At 44.1% G+C, this 17,013-nt stretch overlaps 1 protein-coding gene across 5 annotated transcripts in view; it reads right to left on the bottom strand.

The window, feature by feature from the left end:
* ARHGAP24 (Rho GTPase activating protein 24) overlaps positions 1-17,013 on the bottom strand; it is a 156,201-nt gene that overhangs the window by 58,187 nt on the left and 81,001 nt on the right. Inside the window, exon 1 of one of the 5 annotated variants that reach the window (XM_052681499.1) lies at positions 7,349-7,663. The exons of 3 other annotated variants lie outside the window; for them this stretch is intronic. The gene's annotated coding sequence lies outside the window, so the exon portion shown is untranslated. Of the gene's footprint in view, positions 1-6,617; positions 6,919-7,348; positions 7,664-17,013 lie in introns of those variants that run through there. One more of the 5 variants, XM_052681500.1, reaches the window with a different exon arrangement.

The following is a 17,013-nucleotide window of genomic DNA, read 5'->3' as shown; positions in this document are numbered from 1 at the left end:
CTTCATCTGCTGTTCACCCCAGGACAACGTGCAGTTCTTCATACTGGGAAAACACGTAGTTTTCAGCACATTCTGAAAAAGGGACCTGTCTGCTCTGTCTCTACCACGACATCCCTCCAACAACTGTGTCTCCTTTCACTTGCCTGGGACAAAGGGAAACACACCTCAGTACCTTTGCTCCCACTGCTGCTGTTCTTCTGAGGCCTCCCTGTAGTCTGGCAGGACAGCAGGACACACGATCTAACTACTGACGGGTCATACGGGTGCTGCAGCCCACCGATATATGCTGTATTTCCATCAGGGCTGCTCTGTCTCCTGCCTACACATTCCCAGACAAAGGTTATGCTGCCACAGCACTTTCTACATGGAAGAGCCATTCCCCATGAATACCCCTCATCCCGCAGCAGCGTGAGGCTGCTCCATGCAGCCCTGTGAGCTGCGAGCAGCAGAGGAGAGGTACAGGGCTGCTCCAAAAACAGCAGCCATCCCAGGAGAAGATTTGTTCAGGGCTGCTGCATGAGGCTTTCCCTTTAGAAAACTCAGATTTAATTTGCCAGATTTAAAAGTAACCCACCAAGGCAGAGAGCAAGAAAGGGGGTCTGCTTAAATCCACCCTGTTATGGGATACTGTCAGTTTGGTTCTCCCCAACGCTCCCCAACACAGCGTACCAAGGGCAGTTCTCAGAGGTGATGCCTCAGTGTTTTACCTCCCAGATCTAGCAGCTGATCAGCTCTGCAGAGTTGCATTTTGCTTACTCATGGCCAAGAAGCACTTCCTGGGCTCAACTGTGCTCCTAAAGGAATTTGGTCATGTTGGTTGGACAAAAGCACAGGACTCTGGGTTTTCTATCTGAGTTTTCTAAAGGGAAAGCCTCATGCAGCAGCCCTGAGCAAAGCTTTTCCTGGGATGGATGCAGCCTGCTGTTTTTGGAGCAGCCCTGTGCCTCTCCTCTGCTGCCCGCAGCTCACAGGGCTGAACTCACAAAAGCACAGGAAGAAAAGTCTTACAGTCTTCCCTGCAGAGGTGTTGCACCACAGGGAACACTACCACAAACTCTGAACTTGGGTTGTCAGAATTAAAGGTTGGGTCCCTTCTGTCTTCCTGGAGCCTTTCCTGACAGTTTGGGGAAATGAGCTTTTCCCAGTTCATAGTGAGATGCAGGAGAACCATAGACTTCATCTGCAATACAGCAAACACAAAGGCAGACAACAGGAAAAAGAAGAAATAGAAGGGTTTGTGGGTTGGGGTTTCTTTTCCTTTCTAAAGAAGGCAAGCTGTCAGAAGTTTAAATTTCATGGCAACAACTGCATCACTCACATTCCAAATTTAGCTGCAACAACCACATGAGATAAGGCAAAGAGCCTCAGTGCTGTGTCAGAACTGCATCTTGGTATACAGAACAATACCAAACTCGTCCTCTTTTGGTGTCTGCAATAGAGGCTGAAGCTGCAGCACCTTCCCAACAGCTAAGGAGCACACTCCATTCAAGCTTCCCTTCAGTTCAGATTCTCCACTTGTCTACTTAGCAATAAATTGGTTCCCAGTATTCACATACCAAACCACGGGTCTGTTCCTCCTCACTCCGATGCCATTTTTTCTGGTCTAAAATGAATGTTGCTATCATCTGCTCTTGTTTGTTCTGTCTCAGCCCATCCCATCATGATCTATCACAGACTACCTGTCAGCCAATTGCGTGTGAGCTGCAAACACCAAAGCTGTGATAAACTGTAGTTTGTTCCTCATTGATTCTCATTTCACCCAAGGCACACTGATGCTGTGCCTTGAGAGGAGATGACCTCTGCTCTGCCTGGCCATCACCATGCACAGAGCACCACGACCTCAGAAGGATGTTCAGAACCTCAAGAGCCTGACATAGGGAAATTGTGTTCAAACCCTCGGGGCATTTCTCTTTGCTTTAGCTTCCTAAAACAAGCACTTATGAGGAGAATAAGGCTTTCTGGGTTTGCTTGTTTCTTTCTTAACCAGTTTTGAAAAGATTCCCTCAACCATGCACTTTTAGCAACTTAGTGCTCAAAGAGCAGAAAGCTCTTTGACAAAGGAGACATGACCTGTATCTTGCCCTACTCAGAAGCACTGTATCCTTCTTCTGCCTGCTTATGGAATAAAGCTAAGTGTTGCACATGAAAGGAGGTTCAGCAATTAGGGCTTCTGCCTGTGACTCTTCAAGAGCTTTTTGCACTGCACTCATGAATTCTTTAAAAATTTCTCTGCCATGTTTTTCTCTTTCTGCAAAAAGCAATTAAGAACATTCACTGACCTCACAGAGAAGACACGTCGTTTCAGTTAATTAAAGACTTTAATATCACCTAGTGAAGGGCTTTATAGGGATGCAAAGTGTGTAATACACCCAGAAAATGAACCAGTGGAAAGCGGAAAGGAAGAGGTCATCTCCAAAGTAAAGTGTGTCAAATAGAGATCTTGCTGAGATTTAAACACAAAGTTTTCATTTCAACCAGCACAACGTGCTTTCCCACTGTACCTTAACTGAGATTTTACAGTGTGAGCTCACATGCTAGTTGGGGAACTGGAAGAACATATTTAAAGGCAGTTTGCAATCAAAGGTACCTGACTCAAGCTTCTGCCTATATACATCAATATGCTGACTCCTGCAAGCTGTAAAAAGGCACCAAGCACCAATAACAGTGCCTTCTACCACAATTCACTGTCTCAAGCAAAAGCCTCTTGATTCTTTTGAGGTTAAAGAAAACAATCAGCTGCTTTCAGTATAACACCTGAAAGCCTGGAGAGAATGGCTTCTTACAGGATATTGCCTCACTGATCACTTCCACCTGCCAAACAGCATTTCTGATGTGCTAACAAGTGTCCAGAAATCTGATTCACAGCTTTCTGCCAACAGCAACCAGGGTGAAAACCTACCTGCAGACTGAGGAGGAAAAGGCAATGTGGAAGAGGCAAATTTAAAAGTCAAGGCACAGTTCAATCTCATAAAATCTCACAAGAATGAATTTTACTTTCAAGACTCCTTAAAACAACATATCTATTTTCCTGAGAACACCTTTCCTTCTCCAAGCAACCACAGCTCTCCTAAGTGCCCAAATAAACACACTGCACAAGCTGCTTCTAATAAGGACAGATTTTTCTATCTTGTCTTTCATTGTTTCCTGCAGTCTCTGACTGCAAGGCAATCTCTCAAATTTGAAGTCATTCTGGTCTTAGTTTCAGACCTTCATTTATCTTTTCATGAGTTCTCTTAGGAGGAGTGCAAAGCAACCAAGTCACTAACCCAACATTTTCTTTTAAACTAACGCAAAGATTCCAATGAAAGGTGATGGGAGGACCAGAAGGGCAACAAAGATGTGAAGGGTCTGGAATACAAGTCTTATGAGGAAAGCCTGAGGGAACTGAAATTGCCCAGAGTGAGAAGAGGAGGCTCAGGGGAGACCTTATGACTCTCTACAACCTGCCTGAAAGAAGGCTGTGGTGAGGCGGGGTTTGGCCCCTTCTCCCAGGTAAACAGTGGTAGCATGAGAGGGAATGGCCTTACCTTGCTTCGACATTAGGAAAAATTTATTCTCAGAAAGAACGGCGAGGCATTGGCACAGTCTGCCCTGGGAGGTGGTGGAATCACCATTCCTGAGGGTGGTCAGGAGCCTTAGAGATGTGGCACAGAGAGACATGGTTAACACAGGCGGTGGGGGTGGGCTGGGGTCATGCTTGGTGATCTTAGTTTTTTTCCAACCTTAATGATTCTATGACACAAGCAAAAGGTACCCCAACACACCATCTCTTTCCATTGGTAACAACGCCAGCAATCAGCTTCCCAAGAAGTGGATGTTCAAAATTCACAAACAGGCACTGTGGCTTTTCCCTGTGAGTGGGAAGACTTTTAGCTTTCAGCCACTTTGTATTGGCAAGTTACTTCTTTTTCATTAGAAGTGTAGCTATGATGGTCTCCCATCAGGAGAATAAAGGAGAGTGAACTAAGAAAAGGTACAGGTTGTCAGAAACATGATACTCTAAGCAACTAAGCTGAATGGACTCCAATTCTGGTGGTGTTTCAAGCCTGTCATGCTCAGATCAACAATGCATTTTTCAGAAGGTCTGTTCCAAAGAGCAGGTGGAATCTTGAAAAATCAGCATCAAAGCAACTCTTCTTCTGGCAGCAGGAATGAATGGTGAGAACTTGCAACTCATTACATGCACATTGTTACAGCACTTCACAACTCAGTAAAATATGTCTTGGAGGTGTCTGTGGATAATGGTCAAGTTAAGCACTGCATTAATCTGCTACCATCTGACATGCACAGAAAGAAAAGTCAACAACTCAGTATAATGATTTAAGGATTAGAATGACTTTGGTTTTGTATCAGACTTGGCTTAAGAAGGATGAGCTGGATTCATTAGAAGATGGAGTTTAATTAATGGACTACTTCAAGGTATAATTAGCTAATGAAGTACAGAAACAAAAATCAGAAAGCAGTTTTAAGCCAAAATACACAACTGTGATTTACAGCTCTGCAATTAAAGAGTGGAAAGAGTGCATGTGATAACTGCTCATCTTCACTAATAGCCCAGAAACTAATGTTTCTTTGAATTGATGTTTAAATATTGAAGTGCAGTCCAAGCTTCACAATTTGCTGTTGAGTTGTATCACTTGCATTTATAGCCTGTAGTAGACAGAAGTGCAGAGCTGATGTGCACTCCACTCCTTTTTCATTTCCAGTGGCACAATAAAGCCAGGAAGATGTTGCATCAGCTAAGATTCCTGCCCAGTCTGAGCACGCACGGACATTATGGCATGAGTGCAATCCCATTTTGGAAAGAGAGGTAGGAGATGGCAGCAGCAGAGCAGGGCAGCTCTGTAGCATCCAGAAGCAGCTCCAGATGTGGGTGCTCCCACACAGCCCACGGTACTGCTGTCTCCAGTGGTGCTCAGTGCATGACCAGCAGCACAGTGTCTCACCCGCTGCCCCAGGTAAGAGGCTTAGGGTTCTGGGGGAAGAGAAGGAAGGGATTTAAAATCCAAATCCTGTACAAGCACATGTTGACTTCATAACAACAAACCAGAGATGGTGTTACTCCCTTCAGCATGGTTTCCGCTTTTCACAGAGCCACAAACATTTATCATGTGATATCATTATCCAGACTGTTTATATGGGAAATTGAACAATCTGATCCTCTGCTGTCACCTATAGCCAGGACCGGGCAACAATAGCAAAACCAACCACATGTTGCAGTGTGCTGGGAGAAGACCCAAAGAGTGCAAGGATCTATCAGGGGAAATGGGAAGACACAACCAAGAACACACGAAGGTAATTTCTGGAGGCTAACAAGACCTAGATGCCTCTCAGTTTGGGTTGTTTGAATTCAGAATCACAGCATGAGGCAGCCCAGCACACAGCATTGATGAAGCCATTTCCAGTCAACATTTCCTACAGTTGTAAACCTTCAAAGCATTAGGTCTTTATAAGAAAACATGCAGCTTTTCTTAACACAGACACTGCCTCCCAGAGATGTGCTATTTCCAGCAGCACTGAAACATTCATCATTGAAACTGCAGTAATATCTCATCTACTTTTTCCAGAATTAACCCAACTGATTATCATCTTCATTATTCAGAGTGTCTAACGTATTCTAGACTGTGGAAACTCAGCTTGTTAAATTCAGATCATGGAATAATTGACTCTTCATCCCCACTGCCTTCATTTAGGAAGTCAGTGCTGTGACTGACAATTCAGCACTCACTGATCAAGACCATTTCTGGAAGAGGTAAATCTAGATTTGTCAGCCTTAACAAGAGCAAATCAGTGGACTTCTAGTATTTGCATATGTTTTCTAAACACATCCTAAAACACCATTAAAAATAGAATCCCACAGGAACACAATTGATCTTTGCCATTTGTCTTGATCCAGTTCAAACAAGCTTGAGGCAACTACATCCTATTGCTGGTGTCATCTGTGCCATATACACACAAATGCGCGCATCTAACAGGGATACACAAAGCCAGGCTGACAAACTGCTCCAACATCTCTCTTCATATACACCCATGGCAGCCCTGGGAGCAGTGTGAGATCCTGGCCAGCACATTGCAGCAGCATGTTTTTAGTGAATAGAGCTGCAGCAGCTCAGCCTGCTGATAGCAAGATGAGATTGCTAAATGCAGAGTTCATGGGAATTCAGCCATGCCCCTTTCCTCAGTGTTCTACAAAGTGCAACAAACAAGAAACACACTATGCTATTTTAAGACAATATTATCATAGAAGATAGAATACAGGCAGTTTTAAAATTCAGCCAAACTTCAGGGCTCACCCTGAATCTGAGCCTGACTGAAGAAGGAGTTGGCAAACATTGCACAACTATGTTAAGACAAAAGGCTGAGAACACGAAGCAGCAGAACACAAGCCAGCAACCCACAATATAACACGTGTGCTGAAGCGTCCTTGCCCAAGTCCAGTGACCAGCGAGCCAGAATCTGCTCTCCAAAGTACACCTGAAAGAGCATCACCTCCAGTGAGCCTGGGAGGAGGTGGGAAGGATGTTGTTGACATCCGACAGCTTGTCCCCTCAGCAGCATCACAACAAGATGGGGAACGTCCCAGCAACCCTCCCGAAAACAAAGCTCTGAGCTCTCACCTGGCACCAACTCCCACTTGCAGCAGATCTGGCAACGGCACAGGCACCTCCGGCGCGACACTGGGGTGGCTGCCAGTCCCTCTCCCACTATCGGCTCGCTGGCGGCGCTCCCTCCTGTGACTCCATCGCCTAGGAATGGCACCCCCTCATCCCCTGGGTCGTGCCTTGGGCGCTTGGGGCTGGGCGGTGCCAGCCGCCGTGGGGACAGGCAGAGGTGGGGAACACAGCGCCGGAGCAGAGCCCACCCGTGGCTGGCACCGCATGGACATACAGGCAGACACGGTCTGTCTGCCAGAACCCCCCCACCAGCCGGACTGCCAGGGAGAGGCGGAGAATTGTCTTTCACAAGTTAATAAAGTTAGCAGAGAGGAAGGGATCCAGTACGTGGCTACAGGCTACTCACCCCAGCACTGAAAGGGCTCTGCTGTTCTGTCGTTTTTTGTTTTTTGTTTTTTTTTCTTTTTTTTTTAAGCAGAATTCCTTCACTTTGGGAAATGTACTTTTCCACTACTCTCATTTGCTAACTTGCTCAAGATCCTGCAAAATCCCCGAAAAGGCTCGGAAAGAAGAAGGAAGGATTTGAAAGCTGACGGTCAGGGCAGGAATTCATGGAACGAGAGCTTTAAGGGCCAGAGCAGACAGAGACAGCCAGCTAACGCTTTCCTGCCCTGTCTCTGACCCGCAGACCTGCTCCAGAGGCATGCTGAGGGTTACAACAGGGCAATATATACCTGCTCTTGATGGGTGCTCCTCCGCATCAGCGTGGGCTCCTCGGTGACCCTCCTGTCCCCACCACGTCCCGCAGACCCCTCGCAGCCACTGCGGTGCAGCTCCCAGGCCTTACAATCGAGCGGTTGGTTGTAAGACGACTAAAAATAGTGCTGAATTTTTCACTGGAGCACTTGCTTGAGTGAGCATAGTGCCAGCCAGCCTATGCGTTAGCAGGCTGCATGCAGACCTCTAGCATTAAATACAGCCTGGATCTGCCTGAAAACGTGGCCACAGCCAGCTTTAAACAGACTTTGTGTTTTTTTCTTTTGAAGGACAGCATAAAATAAATCCCACTTCTGACCACTCCAAGACTGAATGAGCAGAGTTGTTTTAAGAATGTCCCCGGGGAAAGAGTGAGTCACTTCAGCTGCTTTTATGATAAAAGATCCCTGGAGGAAGTGTATCTCTTTAGTCAGTAGTTTCTGAGTTTTTCAGGGATACGCGTGCCCTGCTGAAAAACATCATATTGTTGGGCTTGGCAGTTGTGCATTTGTTTGTCAATAGCCTGACCACCTGCTTCCACCTCAGAGCTAACATCAGCAAGGGAACCAGAGCAGGATTTTGTACTGGCATCAGGAGGAGGATTAACAGAAGCATCTGTCCTGCAGGAACCTTAAGGACTATGCACGTGGAGGTTTATGGCACCAGTTGCCATGCGCAGGAAAAAAACAACATAGGGAATTCTTTTGCAAAGTCTCTCATTGCTGAGACTTCTTAAGAATCATGGAAAGCAAAGGGTGCAAAAAAATGGCATTTAAGACAACAACACCAGCACTGCTGTAAATGTCCAGGCTGGGAGCCCAAAAGCGTGTTAGGAAGCAAATCTGCCCATCAGTATATGCCAGACTCACACACATTTACACATATAGCAAATCAGTGGAAAAGTGACCATGGTCAATGCTCTGTGACAACATCCAGGATCCTGGATTCCATCATTTACAGCAGCGAAAAGTCAGCTTCTGCATCTGAGTCCTAAACTCAGTAACTTCAAAAGTCACAATAAATTTGTAAGAAAAATTATTTTTTCACCTCCATAAAGAAACTCTCACTGCCAGAGAAGCTTTGCAGAAGTAATTCACCAGAGTAATACTGTACATACACGCACATATATATTTACATATGAACACACAGGAAAGAGAGAAAGTTAAAGAATTTCAGATGACCATAAAGTCAGAGAGATTATGGGAGTACCAGAGGAGAGATGCTGTTTTTAATGTTATTCAACTGGTTTTCATACGAAGAAGATGAAACATAAGAAGCTACATGGTCAGTTTGACTGTAAATGTACAATTGTGTCTGCATTTGTATTCTTCATGTGCTTCTGAACACAGGTTCAATTTTATTTGTGTTGTAAAGAGAGAACTGCAATATTTTCTTCCTTGTGAAAGGGCTGGTAAATTCTTCCTGCTCTTTGTTACTGCTGGGGAAATATGCTGTAGACTTCTGCATCCACACAGCAGCATAGGTGGCCACAAACAACAGTTCAGCCCAGCTCCACTCTGCAGCTATTGCTTAGACAGAGAAAGAGCATTAACAGAGCACAAATCTCCCACTAATTTAGCCTCACTTTGCCATCTGCTACTTCCCAGAAGTTGATCCTAACGAGAAAATACTTGAAAGCACTCTGGAGGACCAGCTGCACACAGTACAGTCAACAGTGTACAGTGGAGGGGAACGTTGCCCTCTGAACACATCAGCCCCTGAAGCTGCCTGCCTGCTCCCTGAGCAAATTCCTTTTGAACATCCACCTCCTTCCCTGGTGGTGGGACATCAGGGAGGTCAGGAGCTGGTCCCTTAGTCTGTGCAGTTTGGCTCTCACAGGCTCAGTGGTGGAGATTCACTGCAAGCACTCGCTACCAGATACATATCCACACCCCAGAAGACTCAGGAGCCATGACATCCTATTACTGCTGCTTCTCACCATTTGCTATGATGCCTCAGTTTACCCACCCATAGGGATCTCAAAAGCAACCAAAGGAGGCGCTAGTGCTACAGTCATATTCCCTTGGTAGGCAGTTGGCAGTTTGCTGTGTGTGGCTCTGCAGTGCCACTTCTCCTCCTTCCTGGGTCTCTTAACAGATAAGGAACAGGGCAGATGCTATAGGAGTATAGCTCACAGAAGACAACAACATCAAAACATGAAGACTGATGATTGGTGAAATGCAGAATGTGACACAGAATGCAGTTCCATATTCTGAAAGGCCAACTCTGGCAACTCAGAAAACAACAACTGTCCAAACTAAGGCTCAAAATCTATTCAACGTCAACATCCTTACACCCTCTCAAAGCAGCAATGAGCAATGCACTCTGTCTGTTGGGAGAATGGGTACTTTTTTTGTTGTTCTTTTTCTTTAAACACAGTTTTTGAAGCAAAAGTGTTACAGCCCCTGATCCAGCCCAGCAGCTCAAGCACAGACAGAGTAAACACCATTTCAGTGTTCAAATGGTGAATTACACTCGACCTCACATGCCAATAGCCTCACAAGGTGCCCTACAGTGAAAATCAAGCACTCAATCTCCGCAGCAGAAATTACACTGGTCATTTCTGTTCTGCCTCACAGGCCCAGGGCTGCCGCTCAACGCCTCTGCTTCAACTCCCCAGCATTCTAATGAAAAGATTCTTCGTTATTACAGAGAGACAGTAATGAGCGCTCTGGGATTATTTGCAATGCTTCATGTAAGCTCAGAAAGCTGTTCTTTTTCCATTGTCTGTGCTGTAATGCATGTCTCTTCCCCCTTCAGTTTCAGCAGTTTAAGGCAGGCAAATCTTCAGGGGTGCCAGCAGGGCTACACCCACGTGTGAGGCAGCAACACCCAGAAACATGAATCACAAGGATCATGCACTAATGTAAATTTAGCTGTTCAGTGGATGCCTTGTACTTTACGACATATGTTTAATAATATGAGTGCAGACACATCAAAGAGGGAGGGACGAAGGTGGACAGCTGAGTCGTGTAGGTATTCATAAAAGAATGCTGAGGAGCAATCTTAAAAACAGCCAGCACTCCCCAGGTGCTATGTGAATTTAAAGTGACAAGAACACTGAGTTCTTTGTTAAATGCTCCTAGACAGTGTGGGCATGGCCAGATTTGGATATGACCACTGCATCATGAGGAAGCCTCTCATTTGTTAGTAAATTCTCCTGAAAGTAAGGCTGGCAATTTGACTCTCAAAACTACTAAAAAACACAGGTATGATGATTACAGACACTAAAAGACATTCCTTCAAAAACCCAAGATGTTTTTCTCATCCTCTGCTGGATAAAATCATGGTATGTGTACTCCACGGGTGGGTGAAAAGTCAGTAACATGCAGGACAAGAACAACAAATGAATGGACATGCCAAGAAGGAGATGAAATTGCAATTCCAAAAAATGGGAATCAGGCACAAATATGATTTCCTATGAGACACAGATACGGCATCTGGTTTTGCATATTCTAAAGGAGAAATAAATCTTCCCAAGCTCTTTTCTCCATTTCCTTCCAGCTTCACCACACTCCTAATCCAGTCCAGCTGATATGTAAGAAACAAATCTGCCTCTGCACCTGGGTGCATTTGGGGATTTTGTGTTCACAGCCCACAGGGATGCCCAAATACCTCTCAGTATGACATAGTAGCATCTCTTGTGGAAGCTTCACTCAGCTGCACCACATGAAGGTCCCTCAGCTGCACAATCATTTAACTTGCCATTCACATTTTTGGCTGTACTCCTGCCTTGCAGCTTAGACAAACCCTCTCCAGGAGCTAGGTCACAAGGAGGAGCTGCCAAAACATGCTACTTCTCAAAGAGCTTATTCCTAAGGGAAACAGGAAACATGAGAAACGTTATAGCAGGCCTGGAAGAAAGTTTTTCGCTGCTGTAATCTGTCAGGACAAGATCTTTTCTTTCTCTTTTGACCTCTTTTATCTGTAACTTTGAAATGCACAGGTTTATAAACACATATTTGTATGCAAACGGCCCTTCAGACACCAACTCATTTTTAGTTTTGATGCTGGCGAAGTACGGTGTTTGTGTGATGCATTTGTCTTCCTGACATAAGCAAAAGCCAGCTGTTATTTGCTTGGTTTAAAAAACTGAGAGTAAACACAAAATTATTAATTAAATGGGGAATTCAGAAAGCTTAGATGTGGATTCAAAACTTATTACACAATCACATCCAGTTGGAGTCAAAGAAAGTATAGCAGAGCTGAGGGACTCAGAATTATATTCTCAGAAGCAGCAGCTAGATACTTTCTGTGTGTGTGCCTTCTTTGGCAGGGTATGGACTTCGGTATATTGGGTGATTAGGCAACCTAAAGACCTTTGAGTGCCAATAAGTGCCGAGATGCTCATTCTGCATGTGTCTTCCTGGGCTCCACAGTGAAATGCCGGTGGAAGCAGCACCAAGGTTTCAGATCCAGAGAAGAGAGAAGAAAATGAGCAGAGGTTCTGAAGAAGTGCATGGCTGGGAGGTTTGATCATGAAAAATAACCCTCTAGGTGAGCCAGAAAAAGCATGTTACTTGCTCTCTCAAACTGAAAACATATCAAATTCCTTGCCTTTAAAGAACAGTAACAGCACATCCTTCAAGTTACAGGGCTTGTTTCCTAGCCAGTTTTCTCCCAGCAACCCAGGAACATGTTGCCAGCGTAGTACAGTTTGTCTTCAAGGTTTGTCAATGAGACCCAGCAGCAGAATCACTGTTATGAACTAGGAGTTCCAAACACTGAAATTACCTTGAATCTCACAAGTCGTTCTCCTGAACTTTAAACAGCACATTGTTTCTTCATCTAATATTTAAGCATAGTTTTGATGCATTAGAGTACTGATACCAGATGGGACCTGTCCTACACTGTATAACTGGGTCTTTGTCAGGAGGCCAATAACCATTATATTCCCAGTAGGATATAGAATCACAGAATCATTAAGGCTGGAAAAGCCCTCTAAGATGATCCATTCCAACCTCAGCCCATCCCCACCATACCTACTGACTATGTTCCTCAGTGCCACATCTCCATGGTTCTTGAACGCCTCCAGGGAGTGACTCCACCACCTTCCTGGGCAGGCTGTGCCAATGGAGTAAGGCAAGTTTCTTTGTACTCCAGAGCTTCCAGGGAAGCACAACAATGACAAGCCAAGAATTAGCTCTGCAGCACAATTTCCCAGCTCACACCAACACCAGCTGCAGCCTGCCAGCTCACATCAGCAGGGTATTCCAAAAGCACAGGCTCAACAGCAGGCTGGAAAGCAAAGTTAAATTTCTGTCCTTCATACTGATCTAACTTTGAGAAAGGACAATAGGAAAGGAAGGCAGAAATCTCACCTTCATACACAAAAGTGCTTTTGTTTAATCTATAAGCAGAGACAGAAAAATAGCAGTGAATAGTTGCTCATTCTCCATATCTCTTGTAGGCAATCCTAAAATAATGAGGGTCAACTGGGTATTGACTTCTTCCTTCAGGAGACCAAGACAAGAGAACATACATTCCCATACTTAATGCCAACAACGTATTTTTGAGAAAAGAGCTATAAAAACAAACATATTATTCCTCCAGGCTGCAGGAAGTAGATAAATATTTTTCTCCTCTTTCCACAGAAAGCAAAACAAATGTAATGAGCAACAAGGAGATTACCTAACACCTGAGAGGGGCTGCTCCAGGAAAAGAAGCTTAACACATGGATTCCCTGGTCTCTCTTCACTCCCAGTGCTGCTCCATCATTAAAAGGCTCAAGGCAACGCATGACTGCTAGCAGCTACTCAATAATCCCCAATTCTTGGTCCAATCTGCCAGTAGGAAAAATGGTGAGGAGGAAGAGTAGAGCCCTCTTGAAAAAGGAGGGAAACACAAGGTGCCACTTTATTCCTTCCTCTGAGAAAACAGACATTCACTTTTTATACTGTCATCACACACAAACTAATATGATATACTTCCAAGTTCTGCATAGTTTTAACCTGCTTGGATAATGTTTTTCCTGTATGATCCTCAAGCATTTGCTTTTCCAAGAACAATTTCTTCTCCCTTTTACCCTGAAACAAGTAATCCTTACTAAGAGCCAAGAAGCAGAGAGACCTTGAAGGCTGTGATATCCTATGTAAATCTACGCCTGTTCCAAACACAACAGGAATTCAGAAGAACAAAGTAAAGCCTGAGCTAACTCTGCTAATGATGCAAAGTGGGATCATTCTCCATATAGGACACACACAAACTTAAACACACAAGCCCTGAAATTACATAAGTAATTTTGCAACTGGAACATGAGAATTTTAAAAGCACAGATGATTTCCTCATTAATACTACGAATGTAACATTTTCCAAAGTGCAGATGTGTGCTTACATTCAGAAGCATGATTCCCTTACTCTGCGAATCCTTCTCTATCACTTTCTGTAGATTTATAGGGACATTTGGTAACACGTGACTTCTCCATGCCCACCAGACATGGTAGCCCCACCAGACTAACAGCACTTGCAAAACCCCAATGCCCTTCTGCACACTAGATGGGCAGCTCTTAGGTACCATCAGGATTTACAAACACCAGCATTAGTTGACATCCTCCCATTACACAAACAGAAGGAGCTCCCCAAATTCCTGTGGTTACCGTGATTACTCAATAGTTGAGAAAAGAGTGGTGCAAGAAACCTAAGATGAGGCAGCTACCAATCCAGAAAGAAGAGGCAAACTCATACCTTGCTCTTAGATTCTGAAGCAACTGGAAAGACAAAAAGCAAAGGCAAAGTCAGTGGGTTTACTCATTGCCACTATCAGGGAAGAGCTTTCCTTCCAAAACTGGGGACTTGGTGCCACACAAGCCATGCTAAGTCCTAGTCCTAGCCCAGCAGGCAAGGAGCTTCAAACACAGCCACACAGGTCCTGGGGCTGGGCTGACCACACAGAGCTCACTCGCCATCACTGACAGCTTCACAACTCTGTTGCAAGCACATGGCAGCACAGCAGCACCAGCCTCCCAGAAGGCTCCATCTCTTCACCAGATGCTTTATCACTGCCCCAGCAGCATAGCAACCACCACACTCATCCCTCTTCAGCATAAACAGACTGAAACATGAAATAGTTGGCCTAGCATTTCAAAAACTTACATAAAAATGGATTTTGGATTCAAATTATCAATTCATTTGCCTCTTGGCCTTTCTGGGAATTGAACCCATCTACACAATTAAAGTGGATAAAGATTTTCTCTGAACCTGTAAAAGCCTGTTATTTATAGCCGCATCTCACCATATTAAACACTGTGCTCTAATCTATTTCAAGTTGATGAGACGACAAATACCAAGGCACAAGCTGAATACATTCCACACATCATGTATTTAAAGCACTGCAAAATTTTATTTATCAATTTCCTTCTGAATTAACAGCGATCTTCTCCTGAGCTGCTGGATTTGTATGAACCCAGTGGCACATTGCTAGCAGGGAATTAATATGTCAACAGCGTGAGTTTTGCAGCCTTACTGACAGATCCATTTGCTGGTCTTTAGTTAGCGTATTTCATTTTCATCTAAAGCCCAAAAGCTCCACCAGCGCTTGTGGCTCACACTGAGTAGCAATGCAGTGGTAAAGCAACACCTAAAGAAAAATCAGTCATGAAAGAAAAGAGATGCAGTTTAGGAACAAGATGCTACAATACATCTCGTTTCAAATACCTACAGTTATTTGGCTCAGGGCCCCAGCACTTTGGTGTCAGTACATCTTTCTGAGACTCACCAGGCATCACTGAAGCATCCCTCAACCCAAGAAGCTGTGCCGAGAATTGCAAACAAAACCCACCCAGATGGTACCGTCTTATCGAAGTTTCATGTGTCAATCTGCTTGGTTAATTAAAACCCTCTACTCTTCACAGTTAATGGCAGGTCTGTGCAGCAGAAATGGCACCAGAACAGATGTTAGTGAATTTTTCAAAGCTGCAAGCAGGATGATTGTTCTGACTTTGGTGTCGTTTGAAGGACTACTCTATTTACATTCCCACTGACCTCTCATGTCAAATCTGGTAAATATTACCTCTCCTTTGGCTGCTCTACAGGACAGCCCAAGCCAAGTTTCTTGGTGAAAGCTGTTCGCGCTCAGAAAGCACCACAGGATTACAGACAGCCTTTTCTACAATTTCAAGAGAAAAACCTTTAATGATGAAAAGCGTGCCTTCATTTCAAAGAGGTCTTTGTCTACGTCATCTTTCATCTTATCTGCTCAGGATTCCCTTGAAAAACTGCAGTCATGACTTCAGAGAGGAAAATGAAGCCGGGGGTACCTTGGCTCACATGACTGCTCCCAGAGGCAAGTGGAGTACTGTGGGGCTAGCCCAAGCAAGAAAGAGCAAAAAAAAACCAGCTGGGGCCAGTGAGTGGCAGATAAAAGTGCATATAGAAGTGCAGCCCTGTTACCACACATCCAGAATCAATAAGCAAATCTTCTCATCTCTGCAACTCTGTGGGAAAGCTCTCCATCTGAGATGATCCAAGACAATGACCATATATTATGAAAGTAGCATTGACACAGGTATTAGCTGTCATCCATTTCAATTGCTTAGGCTGCTTTCCAAACTCCATTATAATCTCTTCAGTTTACCAGTACGTAAATGAAAACAATTAGGCAGCAAGTGGCCGTCTTGATTTTATGTGACCATTAGAAGAGCAGAAAAGGAAAAATAAGCTGGGTCGATGCTAAGTTGATTTACTTGCTGTAAAGTCATGCCATACAGTAATGAAAAAGGAGCAAAAAGAAGAGAAAAAGCTAACAGAAACCATCCTCGATTGCACCCTTAATTGCACCCTAAATGCACTGTCACATTTCCTGCTCAAAGATAACATGCTAAGGGCTAATAAAAAGAAAATGAACAGAGAATAGGTTCCTTGATGAATTTGGGACTAGTTACTCTCTAAGCAGAATGTTACTAGCAGTTATTCCTTCCTTATTAAGCACTTATTTCTTAACTACTTTATGATAAAATCCAACTGTACTTGGCTTCTAGGGAAGATGACCTGAAAAACAGGAGGCAGTGCTGAGATGCCTACATCTAAGACAGACAATAAATTATTTCTACATTTTAAAACATGCCTATTGACTCCAAAAACTAAGGCTCTGCACAATCACTTATTTTCTTCTTGCTTCCTAGCAAGCAGGAACGTGACTCAGGACCCTTAAGTGTTATCCAAGAAGCAGAAAAATGTTGAGCAGCTACAAATGCAATCCACCTCCATTTTAATGGGATTTGTATTCGCATTAAGGGCAGATGGATCACTTGGAACTGCATCCAACTGCACTAAGCAGCACAATACCCAGTACTGGTACCTGTATGGTTTGTTCTTTCAACAGTGTTCTAAATGTACTGGTTGTTTGTTAACATAATTACTGGGTTAAACATAATTCTCCTATGGAGACATGTCCAGTTGTCCCAGCTTTGATACATGTTGGTTTATGTTGAGGTGACCATCTAATTGAATCTGTTCTTGTTAAGAGAGGAATTACCTTGTCTGGGAAACAGCCAAGAAGCAGTAATTTCCTTGGATAATGTATGCAGGACATAATTGGCAGTAACCAAGGATAATGTGAATGGAGGCAAGCATGTGTTACAGTGCTATTCTGAAACAGCTGGAAATGAACTCTGATAATCACTGCGCTGTTTTGATCTTGTTCAGG

This window comes from Tympanuchus pallidicinctus, unplaced genomic scaffold (assembly GCF_026119805.1).
Source record: "Tympanuchus pallidicinctus isolate F22 unplaced genomic scaffold, pur_lepc_1.0 scaffold2, whole genome shotgun sequence".
In the NCBI taxonomy this organism is placed as follows: Eukaryota; Metazoa; Chordata; class Aves; order Galliformes; family Phasianidae; genus Tympanuchus; species Tympanuchus pallidicinctus.
Note: the sequence above shows the minus strand (reverse complement) of the source record. Positions and strands in the feature narration are given on the sequence as shown.